This window comes from Megalops cyprinoides, chromosome 5 (assembly GCF_013368585.1).
Source record: "Megalops cyprinoides isolate fMegCyp1 chromosome 5, fMegCyp1.pri, whole genome shotgun sequence".
NCBI lineage: Eukaryota > Metazoa > Chordata > Actinopteri > Elopiformes > Megalopidae > Megalops > Megalops cyprinoides.
The window spans coordinates 33,009,179-33,026,459 of record NC_050587.1 but is presented as its reverse complement, the minus strand read 5'-3'; the positions used below and the strand labels follow the sequence as shown (position 1 = coordinate 33,026,459).

At 43.3% G+C, this 17,281-nt stretch overlaps 1 protein-coding gene across 1 annotated transcript in view; it reads right to left on the bottom strand.

Moving 5' to 3' along the window:
- The window catches only part of tln1 (talin 1), a 97,413-nt gene extending 80,671 nt beyond the window's left edge, over positions 1-16,742 (bottom strand). The window contains exon 1 of the mRNA XM_036528135.1: positions 16,580-16,742. The gene's annotated coding sequence lies outside the window, so the exon portion shown is untranslated. The remainder of the gene's footprint in view (positions 1-16,579) is intronic.
- Positions 16,743-17,281: the final 539 nt, after the last annotated feature.

Sequence of the window (17,281 nt, the reverse complement as noted above, 5' to 3'; positions counted from 1 at the left end):
TTGCATGTTGTGATGTTCACGGACACAGCAAACAGCTCCATGGCCTGCCACTCAGAAAGGGTCAGACTGACTGCGCATGGAGAGCCATTAAGCAATGCCTAACGCCTGTGGATCCTTTGCTTTTAACATCCAAGCTTAAGGCGCTTGTCTGCACTTTCTGTGAGAGATTACACCAATCCACAGCCTTCGCTGATCGTCTGGATGGGCAATTCTCTCCTTTTTGGAGAGGGAGGATCTTATCACCCTGCCTTTCACAGAATTTTAAAAAAAAGGTCAACGACAACACAACGAAGATATCAGCATTTCACGTCACATGCAGTGTTGTCACACATTCTAATGCTTATATACTTCAGAAATGCATCTGGCTATAAGCACAGCCAATTCCTGGTACGAACCCTGTGTGCCCATTTCTGCTTCATTTGCAATGACACTTAATGACACACAAAAATGTTTGCCTGCTAACTTGGCATGGCCTCTTATTCCCAGACATGCAACATGCTTATTAAGGACGCATGACCTAAAGACCACTTCACCCCCCCCCAATTGCTGCTGTTGCTGAATCATTTCCTGGGATTGGCGTTTGAAGGACAGCGGTCTCCTGGGTTGACGTCTCGGTCCCCCATCCCTGCTCTATCTCCTCTGGCCGGCTGTGACCCGTCATGTCCAATTATAACCGTAGCTAAACCGCCTCCGCAGATACCTCCATCCAGCAGTTCCCAGATAACAGAGGGACAAAAAAATATGTATTCATTTCACTTATCTCTTTGTGTCAGAAAACAGAGCAAAGTACTCAGTTCAGGAAAAGAAGCCACGCTCCCTTTCTACAACTTAAAATCACTATGCATTTACAAACATGCATGCCTGTCATAACTTGTCTGTTTTGAATCTTCTGTAACCTTGTTTCAAATGGCCACATTAAAAATAAAGAGCAATTTGAAATACATTGTTGGTAGGAAGACAAAGCGGCTCTCTGCTAGTGAGGACGGCAAAATGTTTCAATAATCAAGTATTTAATATTATGTTTTACCAACTAATGATTACACATAAATACAGTATGACTTAAAATACCACGACACAGTCCAAATGCACTTAAATCATGGACAGTGTGTGCAGAAAGCAAGAATTCTGCAACATGCAGACAAAATAAAATTACAGTTGAATCACTATTTGCTGCAGTAACTATGCTGCATTAGACAGTAAAAAAAAAGACTTGGCTAAAGTAAAAACCTCTGAAGTCACCAGGAAGTGACAACTTCAAAACTCACATTTAACGCACGCCTCATCATATTTCAAAGGTGGCTGCTCTTCCGAAAGCACGAAAATAAATTCCAATTGAACGTGCTTTTCAGAATATCAAGGAGCTTAAGGAGGAACGCCCTCCCCGTAATAACACAGCCTCACCTCGAGTGCACTCCAGCTTTTCCTGCAGTCGAATGGTTCTGCTTGTGTCCAGAGCCTACTCCCTCTGACACAAACGCCACCATCAAACAGCGAATTTCCACACACAGATGTGAGGAGGAGGGGGGGGCTTTGATGGCTAAGCTATTGGGGAATGTAAGCAATAGCTTTGGAACATCTGTTGGGATTGTAATCTGCACTGTAAACCACACGGCTTTAATCGTCCCCAACACATTAACAGGGGATGTTCTTGCTTGCACCAGAGAAACTGAATAGAGAGCATTTTAGTGTCATGAGAAGAATGACTGAGTGAGCATCAAATTAACTGCAGTCATCTTACTGAGAATTCCATGCAGGGAATTCCAGAACCCGCGTTTGGCTGAAATTCCTCTGTTTTGTTAAGGGCAATGCAGAACTGATCGAGTTAGCATCCAGAGTTATTTGGAAATCAGTTTTTTTTTTTTTTTTTTTTTTTTTTTTTACACATTCTCCAAAGGTCAGCTGTCCTTGACATTAGCAAAACAACGTGTAAGGAATGGAACACAGCACTTGCTTAAACTTTTTGCTCAAGGTCAAGGACAAAGCACACCGTGGTTTGAACAAATAAAGATCTAAGTGTGTACTTGTGTGTCAGCTGTCATCCAAATCTACCATGTAATAAGGGTATTTTTGCACGGGGTGTTCCATAGGACATCTAGCCAATGCTCCATGCTGAAGAATGAATAGAGTGGAACGTAGTTTAACAGCCAGCAGTTTTCTCCTGGCAATACATTTTTTACATACATCAAAGCGGACTGGAGCCTTGGATAATCATCTCATGGAACAGAGCTCAGACTGTTCTCAAATGTCAAAGAATACTCACAGCATTTCACCATAAGAGACCACTGTCCCTGTATGCTGAAATCTACATCAAGGACTTCGAGGACTTTGATGCTCCAAACTGTGAACGTTACTTTCGATAAACAGAGCGCAAAAACCAGCACTTGAAAAAAAAAAAAAAATGTTAAAAAAAGCGTTTCATCTCAGTGGGTAGAACCCACTCTGTGACCGTTCATGACATCAATCTTGGAATCAAAATAGCGGGAAAGCTAACTACTTTGCAGGAAGTCATTTTGATGGTGCACAATCTCTCACAGGAAACTATGGTATTTCCGCAAAATCACAACCATATCAACTGAGCGCTCCATAAAAGAAAAAAATTCCTCTTGGGATAAAATCTCTATACAACAAATCTCGAGTAATGCCGAGTAAGTGTCTGTGGAGGAGGCTGTAAATTTTACCAAAAGGACTAAGTAAACTCTCTGCACGTTGCTCTTATGGACTCATTTTCAGCACTGCACCGTTGTATGCTCACACTGTTTTTGCACCTTCATCAGCTTGACACTTACGCTATACTATTGGCTGTTCTGTACCTATGTTCCTGATTCTCCTGCGGCATGCATACAATGTATGCAAGGTGCTTCTAAGACCAGTCCTTGAAATCAACCTGAACTACAGGTTGCTGATTGCTTCTATAATGTACACTTCCATAAAAAAAAAAAAAAGAAAAAAATGAAGCATGTGCTTTGGGATTCTTCATTTTTTTTTTTGCTCAGAGAAAAGCACAGCTCCTCCTGGACCTGGTCCCATCCTTAAATAAACTGTCAGTGGATTTAGAACAGGAACACGAGCCTGCTTGGAGACATCACGGTCGCCATGGCGCAGCAGCTCCATGGCTGAATTCCACCCCGCATTCCTCCGGAATTCCACAGCGATTCTCTGCGGAGTTCTGGGGCAGGGAGAAGGGAGGGTTCCCAGCCCTTGTCGCCGGTTGACAGAGAGCGACACGCTCCCTTCATTTGCTCCCTTGGGCATGCAGGAATGTTCAGAAAGAGTGAATCTGAAAAGCTCCTGGCACCACAGCTGAGGAAAGAGCCGTCTACAAACTGATCTGGCACGTTGGTTTCGGGATTTATGCTCCTGTCAGAGGCAAGTCTCAACAGAAATTTGGAGCCACCATATACGTCTCTCTTATAAAGGAAGGAATTTAAAATCCCTGTTTAAATTATGGCGTGGCATTTTAAGGAAAGTTTCCCATAAGCCACTGCTGCAGTTTGAGTGATTTGAGCTCTGAGGAAAAAAAAATAAGAAGGTTTTGTAAATTTAAGTCATGTTACTCTTAAAACAAACTGATAGGATTCTAGCCAAACAAGAGATTGTTTAGCTTAAGGGACTTATCCCCAGTGATTAAACAACGGAGACGCTTTGGAGAAAACAAGTTTCTGACTTCTTGTTGACTTCTCCGCAGCATTTACTGGGGGAAGGGAATGGGATTTTCCCTGTATTCGAAAGATTTTGCTTTTGATCATCTTCTCAAGTAAAAAAAAAAAAAAATCCTACTATATAATTACACCAGAATAATTATGAACCAACACTGACCTTTAATCAGATCATATTTACAAAACTGTTCCAAAGCTCCATCCTTTTATGTATGGGATTAATGATCCCTGGTTCAGTGGGGTCAGTGGGAGGCCCGCGCTATACAGCCACGGACAGCGTTTATAATACATTACATTCATTATGCGTCGAGCTCAACAGGTGCCACATATAGCCGCCGAGGGAAATCCCTCCATCAAAGTGTAAATGGAAGCTCCTTAGCAGCTAATCCAATCACACCGTGAAATGTCGCCATTCTTCGCAGTTTTGTGCATGCAGAGAGCCTCCGTGTCAAACAAACTGCTGGCCCCCTTTTTAACCTGAACGCCGGGCGGCCGGCAGCCCCCGGGGACCGGGTCGTACGGGTCCCCATTGATCAGGGTGGTGACAAACAGGACATACTTCCCAGCTTGCTGGGGTAGAAAGAGCAAATTTGTGCTACCCCTACACCCCGAGCAGGGGGAGGCTCCCATTGGCGCTGCCTTAGTCATCCTGCAGCTGACCAGATTCACCAACACGTCTTCCATGACCAAACCCGCACGTTCATTTATTTTAATCATCAGCTATCCAGAATTTCATGGGAAAAGCGAGTGTAAATTACCTTTGTTTTGAGGAAAAACCCCCAGCTGCAACCCTCTCGGGGAAAAAAAAAGCTTGTCCCCAGATGTCTGCACAGGTGTGCCATGCTTGTTAACACCTATGTGTAGGGCTTAACTGAAGAGTTCTCACAGAGGAATCTGGCCAATGGATGCTGCAGCAGAGGCGGTCTCCAAGTCCTGCCTGTCAGCAAATCCTTAGCTGCAAATCAGAGCCTGGTGCAAATGCGTTACAACTCTGGACGAGCTGTACTTGGCCCAGTACTCACCGGATACTGCACATTATGGGTGGCAGTCACTTACAAAGAGCTGCGACTGTGTAAGACCCACTGGTCTTACATTACATTACCTTATTGGCATTTAGCAGACACTGTTATGAGTGACTTACACATGGTACAATTTATAAAATTTATACACAGGTTACCCATTTATACAGCTGGATATTTACTGAGGCAATTCTGGATTAAGTATCTTGCCCAAGGGTACAACAGCAGTGCCCAAGCAGGGAATCGAACCAGCAACTTTTCGGTTAGGAGTCCTGCTACTTAACTCTATGCTACACTGCCACCTTATCACAATTTTCCTTGCCTCGATGAGTCTTCAGCATGGCTGATACTGATCACATGCTTCCAGCACCAGTAGGAATATGGTATAGTGCTGTATTGGAGAAACAGATACTGTGAGTCTACCTCCCCCCATGCATCATAAGAACACATGTCCGGTGACATGAGCCCCATAACTCCCCCCACCGTGAAACAGGAAGTCAAGCCGGATGCCTTCCTTCATGTTGACAAGCGCCTGCACATTTCCATAAGCACAGCTGGTGCCGCGGGCTGGAACACAACTAATTTCTGATGCTCGAAATTTACAGTTACATTTAATGGGTTTCATCATAGCCCACGGTGTGTGTCAAAACGATTACCAAAAAGCGCATTAAGCCCAGAATACAGTCTGCTGAGCAAACATAATTGACAAAAAATGTAAATGTGAGGTATTTCTGAATATGAAAACCCCCCACCAAGGGAAGGATGAAATCCCAACTACAGGGTACTAGTTACATGCAATGACGTATCTAAATTGTTCCCAACTTCCAGACAAAACACCTCAATAGCCCTAAACACGCATAAGCAAGTACCTGAATCAAATCTCATCCTGTCCCGTCTTTATGCAGCCCACAATACTCCTGTTTCGGTTTGCATGTAGCAATCACACAAACTTGAAGGTTCTTCCTGTAGGAAAGCAGAGTCCACACCAGAACCCACCAGCTAGGCTGGGAACTGACTGGGCATGCAGTTTGAAAACTTAAAATAATGTTTTTGCAATACCGATAGATGACACCATTTTGATTCAAATTCAAGATTCAGATTAATGACACATTTCCATTGCCACAGCACAGGGGGATTGGGGCTATGGCAGAATGCCACTGTTTTAACACGTTAGAGAGGGCCCTGGAACCTGACTCGACAACTTGCAAAATATCCATAAAATATTGCACATTATGAATCTTTGTTGGCAGAGCACCAGCCGTGAAGGGATGCCAATGTTTTTGTTTTCTCCCCAAAATCTCGTCAAAATGGTTCGAGTTCTCAGGCAAGACCTTGTAAGGAAAAGCTTGATCTGACAAGCAGAGGAGCTGGTCCAAAAGATACTCGACTGCTCTGGGTTTTCTCAGTGGCAGGAACAAGCCAAAACCTCTCGCCCGTTTCACCTGTGTCTTCTTAAAAGCGTACGCGATTGCAAGACACCACACCCACCTCCTCAACAAGGGGACTCTGAGCGCCCGTACTGGGAGTTCAATGACAAATACTGCTCACCTACTCACGAGACGGGCCTGAACCAGACTAACCCAGTAAGGACTTACTTTTCTTTTAGCTATGACAGAACCGCCAGCCAATTCCATTTTTCCTGCGTAAAGAGTACAGCCGCTGCCAAGAGCCGAGGAAGAATGCCATTTGTGCACCTTGGTTAAGTCGCTCTATGTAAACTGCTGCCAGCTGAGGCTGAGGTCAGCGGTGCCCCTCGCTGGCAGCCTGAGAGGGCTGTGAAGTGGTGGTAATTATGATGTCCAGGGTGCACGCATGAATCAGCATGGGTGTTAAGGAAGACACGGAGAATTTCAGACCATGGGCTTGGTTTTAACACAGTGCTGTGATGCGGCCGGTCCAGTTTGCAACAGGGAGGAAAGATGTACGGGATGACTAAATACTGTGTCAAGCCATAAGACGCACCATCCCTGCTGACATATCACCATGAAAATGTTAATGTGGACAAACCCGACCTGCCTTTCCTAACAGTGAATACCCTCTAGTTTTTTTGCTCTTTTTTCTCATAAGTAATCCACATCCTGATTTCTGTTAAACAAATTAACTGAGCAATACTTGTTCCTTCCCAGGCCTGATCGGAATTCAGCTGAATTTTAACTGATCCCTGTTAACAGACACTCACTGATGATATGACAAATATTACATGGCCTTCATCTACACACAGTCACTGACAACCTATTCTTGAGAGGAAGACAGTCAACAAATCTGAAGCACTCAAACTGGATATAAATGCATTCTCCAGTGCGCCCCAAAGGGAGAAGGTGGTGCCCGATTTGCTTTATCAAATACATAAACATAAAAAAGGTTTTGCAAAAAGAAAAAAAAAAAAATAAGTCAAGTATTTTTGTAATCGCAGGCTTCAGGGCCAGGGGATCAATTAATCATCCAAAATGTACCAGGCCCTGCTGAAAGGAGATGGCTTTGACACATTGCGAGCCCATTACAGGCCGAAGGAATCCCAACTGGATTCCAAAGCAAACGATTTCTTCGGTAGTAGGAATAACAGTGCGTGTTGCTTTGACCAAATATGGCTGGCTGAAAACACTGGCAGAGGACAGCCTCCTGCACCTTGAAACCAAACGCCCGGCTGGATCTCCTAAACGGGAATAAAAGCGGGGCAGGGCGCTCACGCTGACATAAATAAAACCTCCGTCATTTAGGTACGCAATGATTCACTTCGGCTTTACCCTACTAAGGGTAACAGCATTTCTGTAACAAGGAGGGGAAGGGGACGCTGTGTTAAAACGGTGGGGCAGGGAGGGGGGTGCAATGTATTGAGAAGTGATTTTGCATACTGTTATCCAGCAGCAGTTATACAGGACTTAGCAGGCAGGTCTGTGGGTCTGTCAAGGTCTGGTCTGTCAGGTTACCGAATGCATTCCCATCTTGGTAGGGTCCACTTCACAAAAGCGGCAAGACTGTGAGGGTCTATCACATGCTGACAGCAGGGCTGGGACAAAAAAACACCGCTGACTACAGTGAAAAGCACCTGGTGTATCAGAGGACCACTGAGGGTGCCTCCTGTCCATCGCGTGCTAGTTTCGGAGCATGTTTTCCTGAGGGCCTCGAAAGCCACACACCCATAAATGTTCCTTGGGGGAAATCCAGAATGAGCGTCTGGGGGGGGGGGACGTCCTAAGGGCACGTGTGGCCTGTTCCATTGTGTCAGTGACCCAGCGACAGGATGCTGGACACCAGAGCCAGTGCCAAGAGACAATGTGAAAAACAGACCCGTGACATGATATCACAGCAGCTGCCATCGCTGACATCACAATACTTTTAATTAACGATCATATACATTTATGTTAATGTAAAATTTTAGATGTGAATTTTAGAAGAGAAACCCCTAAATGTGTCCAGCATTTTGAGATTGCTCAGCAAAATCATACGAAAGTGCACTGTGGGTTCTTTAAATTGGGAAATAACACAGGTCTGCAATTCAGACAGCAATTATCCAATTTACCTGTTTACTGCAAAATTGCAACTAACATAGAAACAAGACAAGAAACACTATATTGTGGAAAGAGTTACTTTCTGAGGAGAATCAACATTTTTATCAAAACTTCACCATGTGATTAGGAAAGGGTATGCACTGGCTGAAGTATTAAAAACCTTGTCTAAGTGGTTAGTGGTCATGGCCTCCGGGTACAGAAAGTTTTAGGGGTAACATGTACTTCATTTGGAACGATTAATTAATCCCATTCACTGGGATAGGCAGAAAGGAAAGAAGGAGGAGCCTTTAGCACAAAACGCCATAGGACAGATGCTGCCATATTTCCCTAACAGCACTTCAATTCAGTGCATCAAGTTGTCTGGAAAATAAGCGATGGTAAAGTTCAGGTCGTGGATAAACGCTGCAATTAAACCGAGGCTCGGCACACTTTTAGCTATCCAAAGGGCTTTGTTGGCATAGCTCATTTAGAAGAGGCACCCGGGAGATATGCATTTTCTGCTTCATCTACCTTCACTATGGCTCCATAGCCAGCAGGCCAGTCTGTGAAATCATCACTCCTTGCCAGCCTAACATGACCCCCCGATCTTTCCTGAAAGCCTCACAAAGACATGACATGTGGGGCCAACTTTCAAAATGTCATCCTGTGCATATCTCATGCATTTTTAATGAAGCGCTTCCAGGTATTTTCTAAAAGCTTAGCTTTACTGACCTGGCAAACAATAGTATCTCATATAAATATGCATTTATATTATGTAACACAAAAAGCTGTAAAATGTTTTTTAAAAAGTCCATGAATGACAAATTTTCGTGGATAGAAATTTCACACACAAAAGCTGTGACACTGGTGGAGTCACTCTAAGGGCTACAGCTTGGTGTACTACTACCCTGAATGATCTGGAAATAGTCCAATCTGAAATAAAGCTGGGATATTCAAGTATGGACATTACCAAGGGAGAACCATGATGATGGCCCGTATATACACACAATGCAAATGCAACCTATGGCATTTTAACCAAAAGGCAAACCAATGCTGTGCCAAAGTATGAGTTAACTGTCTAGGTGTTCTAAAATAGAGTCACTGGTTTAGATCAGCAATGTAGCATTAAATATCACTCATTACAAACAGTTGCTCAGTATCCAAAATCTGGCATGTGCATTTTTTGAGACTGATTAAGACTGATTAAGACTGTTAAAAAAAAAAAAAAATCATGTTTGAATCAACAACGAGCAGTGACAAGTACAGTTAGTTAAGAGGACCAAAAGTTATAAGTGTGTACAGAGGCAGCTTTCACTCCTAAAGATGACCTCAGTCTCAGAGACCACCACAGTCCCTGCCATCCGACCCCCTTAAGGTGGACTTGACAGCTTCAAAGGCATCCAGGCCTAAATATAACACTTAACTGCCAGAGACCAGCTGCTGCAGGGGTCTAGACTATCTATGATGGTATCTATGTGATCTCTATGGTGATATCTATGGCAACACCCCAGTACAGGTCTATCTTAAGATGGGCATCTAAGAGTCAAAGGGTGTGTTCACATTTACATTTTATTTAGTAAATTCTGGCTTGTTTTATTTGACCTTGTAAATACATGACTTAGACCACTTAGACTTGTCGCATATGATCAATGTTCCTGTAACTGGCATGACTCGTTGTAATGTTTCACTGTACACAGCAAGCTAGGTTTCCAATATTATGACTACAAATGTTAAAATGCAAAGGCAGTCCAAAACCTGAAAATAACATATTTGGGAACACAGAGTGAGAGTTTGAACTGCTCCTGGCCTTTACAACTACTGCATTGTGAATTTAACCTTCCGGGAATATGAATACTCTTCAAAAGCCGCACCTCAAAAGCTAGCCACCACTGTATTTGATCTGTTAGTTCTCACCATTTTGGACACTTAAAACAGCCCATTATGCATTCAACATAGTATTTCAATAACACAAGCACTGGGTCAGTATCCACAGTAACTTGTCAGCAGGTGAATTTTCAGGACTCAGGCTATCATGACTTGACGTAAAAACACAAGCAAAAACATCAAAGTCTAAGAGTCAAACACTGAACGTGACAGACGAACACACAGAAACAGCACTCCTCTGTAAACATGGGCTTGACCTACACAAGGCCGTGTGGTGGTCCATTCCCCACATGTATCTGGTGTTACTGGAACAGACAAGCGTGTTTCATTTCGGATGGATTTAACAACATGCATCTTCTTGGGTCAACGCCCCGAGTCCGACCCTCCCCTTTAACTTTACTGGTCACATATTTCACTTCCTCTCAGCCTCTCTTTCCTGCAGAAACAACACAGACTGTGTCAGCAGACCGGCTTGCATTAGAAAATGGGCCTCAATAAAAATGACATGCGAAAGTGCAGAGGAGCTCTCGTATTTACGGCTACAGTGTTAAAAACACCATCACAAAGCACACCTTTCCAAGGGCCTCCCCTGAAGAAGAAGTGCTCACTCTTTGTTCACCAGGTAATGTAATTAATCTGTCGCTGACCGCTGTTCCGAATGGGCGTGAGTGCGACTCCTTTGACCCCCAGCTTTTGGGTCTTCTGACACTCACACAGGTGTGATGGCAGTTGCTTTCAGACAATACTTTTGACACTGCTGAATGTACTGGAACCTGACCAGTGCGCACAAATACAAGATCCCTCCAAGTGAGCAATCCACTTTCTATCATTCTTCCCTTGGCAAATCTTTTGGTATAATGTAAATGCTATCAAAGTACAAATTATGGCAACTTATTTTGTTTTCAATCATACATTTTTTGGGTCACTGGTATATTTAAACATGGTCAAACTTATTCCTGCCTCCAAACTGTTTTTATTAATTCAATATTTGTCATTGCATTGACCAGGAAATGTCCATTTAAAGCCAAAAAATCTTAGGAATCCCTTCTCTAAAGATTACACAGCATGCTACACAGGCAGGAAGAGACATCAATAATGGATCATTGACACCTGGTAATGGGTTTCATTGAAGGGACTGCTGTGTTATTCAGAAATGTAGCGCAATTGTTTTCAGAGCAGTCGACTTTGAAGGGGAACAGAGTTGGCAAGCTTTCGACCCAAGACCACCTTGTACAAACAATTTCTTGCCTGGATATTCTGTGCACGCTTAAACAAGCATTAAAATCTGTCAAAACAAATGGAATTCAGATAGTCGAACTTCAAATGAACCAGGTATGAAAGCTACGCGATTTCTATATGAACCCATTTTAGTTTTTTCAAACAATATTTACTTATTTAATGAGGAATGATTTACATTTAGAAAACCTCAAATGAAATTAGCAGAATGTATATACACTAAAGCACTCCGAGCAACAATTTTGACAACTTTGAGCAGTTGAGAAAATAAAACAACTATACGTGTGACTGATCAAGCTCCAACCAAAATACAATGAAAGTAAGCCCATCTCCTCACCCATCTAAAATAAGCCAGTTATCATAACACCTGCTGCTGGCGTGTAGTCTAAACACTGGCATTTGGCTGGCAAATGCTGGAATGGCTCAAACAGCTTCCTCTCACAGTTGTTAGCCACTCTTCCCCATTCAAGATTCAAGCGGACGTACGACAAAGCGACACAGATGCATCGTGGGTAACCGGCGGGCGCAGGGAGCAGACTCCAGCGACTCCCACCGTTTACCTCCCCTCCTGTGGCATCAGCAGGATTCCCCTCCAGCACCCAGTCTCCGGCAGGACAATGACGTCCTTATTCCTCGGCGGCCCACCACAAAGCTGCACAGTACGCCATCAATGGCCACCTTGTTGCGCGGGAGAGCGTCTCGCATGTGCTCCTGGCCCCGGCCCGACTTTCCCTCGGACATTAACACCGACGGCATCGCGCAAACCCATTCAACCCTCCTAACTGGGTGAACAAAAGGAAACAGGCGGGCCGACATTACTGAACATACAACAACTACCGCACCGCTGCGACTACAACTACTGCTGCTGCTGCTAATGACAATAATGATCTCTGGGTGTTGAACACACCGCATGCATCACTGCACAAGGCACTGCCCAGGACAGGGAAATTAAATGCAGTATATTGTAACCATGATTTATATGCAATTGATACGTTATAAGAAAAAAGGGAGACAAAAGAAAGGAGCAAGCAACTTGACTGCTTAAATAACTCCTTAACATTTGTCTAAACAAGATATGAACAGTTGTTCAGCACTTGTATTAGCAACCTACAGAGCTTTCAACAAAGTGCTCTGGCCACTCTAAAGTGAGGATAAGAAATTGAACAAGCAGCAAGTAAAAACATTGTTGCTTTCAAAAAAACAGGGGAGACAGGAAGACCACAAACAACAAAAAACAGATCAGAGTTATCCTCTTCTGAGTAACGTCTTCCCCACAAAATGGGACAAAACAATCAGACTCATTTCCTGTGATACAGAGTCTGATTGAGCTCACATGTCGTCCGGGCTCTTATCGATGAAGAAACAGTGTGAGACGAAGACTAGACAAATACACCGTGGTGCAAGCACACAGCTTATCAAGGGAGATCTCAGCTTCCTGCGAATACCTGCACTACTGCTCAGCATCAACAGCGAACCTTTAACAGGTTGAACAACATCCTCCCCAACTGGCTTTTGTTTTTGGACAATCAACAGCTCTTATTCTTACCATATTCTCAACCAGTCTACTGCAGACTGTTGTGCTTATTCCGCTCAGAGCAAATCAACACGGCATTTCAAATGATGGGAGGGTACACACAGAATTATTAGTCTCATGCAGCACGATTGCAAACCCTCTTCACAGTGGGATAAAGAACCTCTACACCAGTTTAAGCCTTGAGACAGTGGCAAATTGGAGTGGACATTTCCTCCCTGATTACAAAAGTCCTCTGGCCTTGAGAGTTTCATTGTTTCTTAAGTAGATTACACATTATGCCCGTATCCCATAACATTCTTATCTCAAAATGATGACAGTGATTTGACCATATACAACTCACAGCACACGAGGTAGTGTGGACGCTAATGAATATTTCCTCTGTCGTACAGTTGGTTTCTGTTCAAAATCCTGTTCAAAATTTTTATGTCATTCTTACGGGCTGGGGAAATGGAGCATGAAAGGGCACAACCAACCAAGGCCGTTATTGACAATGAAATGGACTGGCAGGAATGAATTCTGACAGCGACAATAAAGAGCCATGGGATACAGCAAGTGATCGATATGGTTCATCTGCTTTTCAATTCTCACACATTTTCACCATCAGCATTACACTTGGTTACTCCAGAAATAAGTCTGTTGCTGTGAATTAGACCCCTTCAGCGGTTAAGCAGTGCAATGCCCTTTATTGCAAGCTTGTATCAAACCCGCTGCAACTGCAACAGCTTTATCTGACCTTGCTTGACTGTTTCGCAACAGCCAGCCCAAAATTAGAGCATTTGCGCGTGGACAATCAGCACAGTGCATGCAATGACTTGCTACCATTGCTAATGTGTTGGTCTCCAGCAACTATTCTCTTGGTCTTAAAAAGTCGGTCACAAACGCGCACCAATGCAAATGCACACTTCGAGTCACAAGTCACAAGCGTGGCGAGACATAATTGAACTGAATGCTCTCTCAGCCACCTCGGAGCAGGGCGAGTCACCAGCGGAGAATGCCTCTAGCAGCAGACGCGGGTTCCATCATGCCGAGACGATACGAGACGATCTCACCCAGCCAAGTGGAGCTGTCCTGGCCTCCCTTCGGTTATGTGGGTTAAAGTAGATGGGACAAATTGCTCTGTCATGCACAATTGTTCCCAACATGCAAACCACCCACTGTCAAACCGATGTGATGAATGACGGTGATAAGGCATTTCGGCTCGATTGCTGCGGAGTTCATTCTTGCAGTCTGAAACTGGCAGTTATTCAGTGGAACTGTTTATCTGAGGAGATTTATAAGCCCAAAAAGGCCTATCACGCAGACTCCGTCTAATAGCCCCTTGATCTTGGTACTTTACAACGAATATTGATGTTTGATTGTTCTGGCAAGCAACAGCGTGCGAGTACTGAATATTTACATTGCTTTCCTACAAGAACTTATGCTAAAGAAAATAACAAAACAATGGATTTACTTTAGTCAAGATGGGATTAGGTATAAAGTGCTCATACTCGAGAATGTTTTCATTATTTTTCAAGGAAGTCACGTTTTCTAGCCATTTAGAGCAGCCGAGAACAATATCATCTGCGTAAGGGATGTTAATTCTAAATTGCAGATGCCATGTTTCAAGTGCAAGCAAAATGCCCTGAAGTACACATATTATTTAAAGGGATTCTATGCAAGTCGTGTGTTTTTCTAAACATCTGTTCAAGGTCCAAATTCAAGTGTTTTGTGGTAGACAGATTTACAATCTGCTGTTAATGGCACCCAAGTTGGAAGAATGCGACCATAAAACTCTGGGAAAATTTTTGGCTGGACATGCCAAGGATTTATTAAGACAACCCCTTGGAGGGTGCTTGGTACATCCTACCAAACACTTTCCCTGAGGTTCATTTTCAAACAGTTTAAGCATCCTTGTTCATAACAATAAGGTCATTTGATATTTCTCAGAGAGCGTGTAAACAGCAAAAACTTCTCATATCTTCAACTGTGCAGAACTGTTCTCACTGCTACAAGAGACAATTGGTTCAAACAAGCCCAAGGACACAACTTAATTTAAACCAACAGACTTTCTGCTTTTGCAAATTAAATTAAACTAACTGGAAAAAGTAAAAGAAAATCAAATTTAATTCAGAATTCACACCACCAGCATTAGTTCAAAATTCCAGTGGAGTCTACTTCCCATTTATAGGTTCTCTTTCTTGAGTTTTAAAAAAAGACCCGGAAAATGATATATTGTGTTGTTGATTCAGTCAAAAACATTAGCATGTGCACGCGTGTAGTAATCTATGCAAGTCCACACATAAGGCATTCCTTTACACACACGTGTACCAGTTTCGGAACACGTACGTAACGTATTAATGACCAAACTAGGCTTATAAACTCGTTGTAAACTAACAATAGCCATTCTGCACTATACCTCGAAGGTAAAAATTAACAGTCATAACCATGCAGATGGACAAAAGCCTATCGTATCGCCTATCGCGCCTATCTGGCCCACGATTTGAATGTCCACTATGAAATCATTCGCCTCCGGCTACATAATTTCTTTGGCTGTCTGACAAGGAAGCTGGCACCACCCCTTGTCACAGTGACTGGTGTATGTCGCAAAAACTGCCACAGGCTGCGTTTCCCTAGGTTGTCTGACAATCACAACGTACTTCACCTTTCTACACAGAAAGGTTTAGCTGGAAGCAAAAAAAAAAGAGCCCAAATTTAGACAACATTTGTCCGCGGTGCTGCTACAAGAGAATGTATTTCCACTGTGCAATAAACACACTTTGCATGTAACTCACGCTGTTTTGTCAATCGAAAACTTAAAAGAGTCTTCGCTACAAAGACACGCGTCCTGTAGCGTGTAGTACATGCAGGCCTATTGTTATGCAGTCTCAGCTATTTAATTTGTGCGACTGGCTCTTAAACGTAGCAAAACCCCAGCGCGACAGAAGATTTCCTAACTTATTCTCATTTGTAGGTACAATACACTGGTGACGTTGTGTTTCACCCTTCGCAATAATGTAATCTGAAGTTGATTCTGTAACTAGACTACCAACATAGCTAGGATACACTTTGCCTCAGACACCGACCCACTCAACAGTTTACCCGTCACGTTAAGCAGTTTCACGGCGACAGCTTTTGCTACTAAAACTCTGATTCTGATTTGACCAGTAGTATGAATGACGGGAAAGTAAACCACTAACAGGTAGTACGAGGTTGAAATTTCACATTTGTTCAACTGTCGAAAAAGAAGCATGCACAGAACACAACCAATTCTGTCTTCAGGCCAAATATAATTCCAATAACAATTAAGAAAAGTATTCTTTGTTTACTTTCCCCCTTATTCATAGGTCATATTAAAGACATTCGATCTTAAAGCAGCAGTATTAGCTGTAACTGAAGTTTTTTCCGTCCGGTTTACGCGTCTCAAGCACAGCTCCTTCGCACAGCACAGAAAAAAAGTTAACTGCCACCTCCGACTAGTGATTACTTCTGTCCTCGTATATAGCTTTTCCTGTCTGAATGCAGTCTGAACTTTAAGGATTACTGACTGTACGAAAACTCTGACGACGATTGTCACACGAATTTCCCCACAGACGTCCAACAGCAACATGTACTTCACAGGGGAAAGATTAAATAATAATCGGGTAAACGTTTTGAGAAAGTAAAGGATTCCGTGCGGTCTTCGGTGTAGTGGAGTTGAACGTTAAACATAGGAAGGAACTTCACACCCAGTGTAAGCAAAACTTTTTCAGCAGAACTTGCGCAAGCAAACGGTTTTCAACTTACCTCTCGTCTGTTCTACCGACGATGTTTTTCCTATTCAAAGTTTAAATATCGGAGAAAAAAATCCCTTTCCCCCAGCTCAAAGTGATGTTCCGAATGCTGGTTAATGTCAGATTGTGATTTTTTTTTTCTTGCTCCCTCCCTGCTCCGTTTTGCAGAGGCGGTGACAAACTCCACCCTTCACCGACACCGAGTGCACACAAAGTTATGATGCAGGCGAACTTGTGCTTTTCGTATGCGCAAGGGTAGCGCCACTCCCTGAAACCGACGGTCCAAGTTTGTGTCTCATGATACGAAATAATGACATTGTATAAGGTTAAAGAATTTAGCACTTAAATCTATGTTCATCTTAGACATTATAAGAATTGATAGCTATTGTTCGGTTTTTAGGAGAGTAAGACTTCAGTGAGAAGAATTTCTTTTCACAGACCAGCCCACCCCAGCAGGGAACCCTGCGGGCGGCAGTGTAGCATAGTGGTTAAGGAGCAGGACTCGTAACCGAAAGGTTGCCGGTTCGATCCCCGCTGAGACACTGCTGCTGTACCCTTGGGCAAGGTACTTAACCCACAATTGTCTCAGTAAAATATCCAGCTGTTTCCAGCTCCATTGTAAAGAACTGTAACCTATGTAAGTCGCTTTGGATAAAAGCGTCTGCTAAATGAATAAATGTAAACCCTTACGCAGAACTCAACGCGATCCATGATG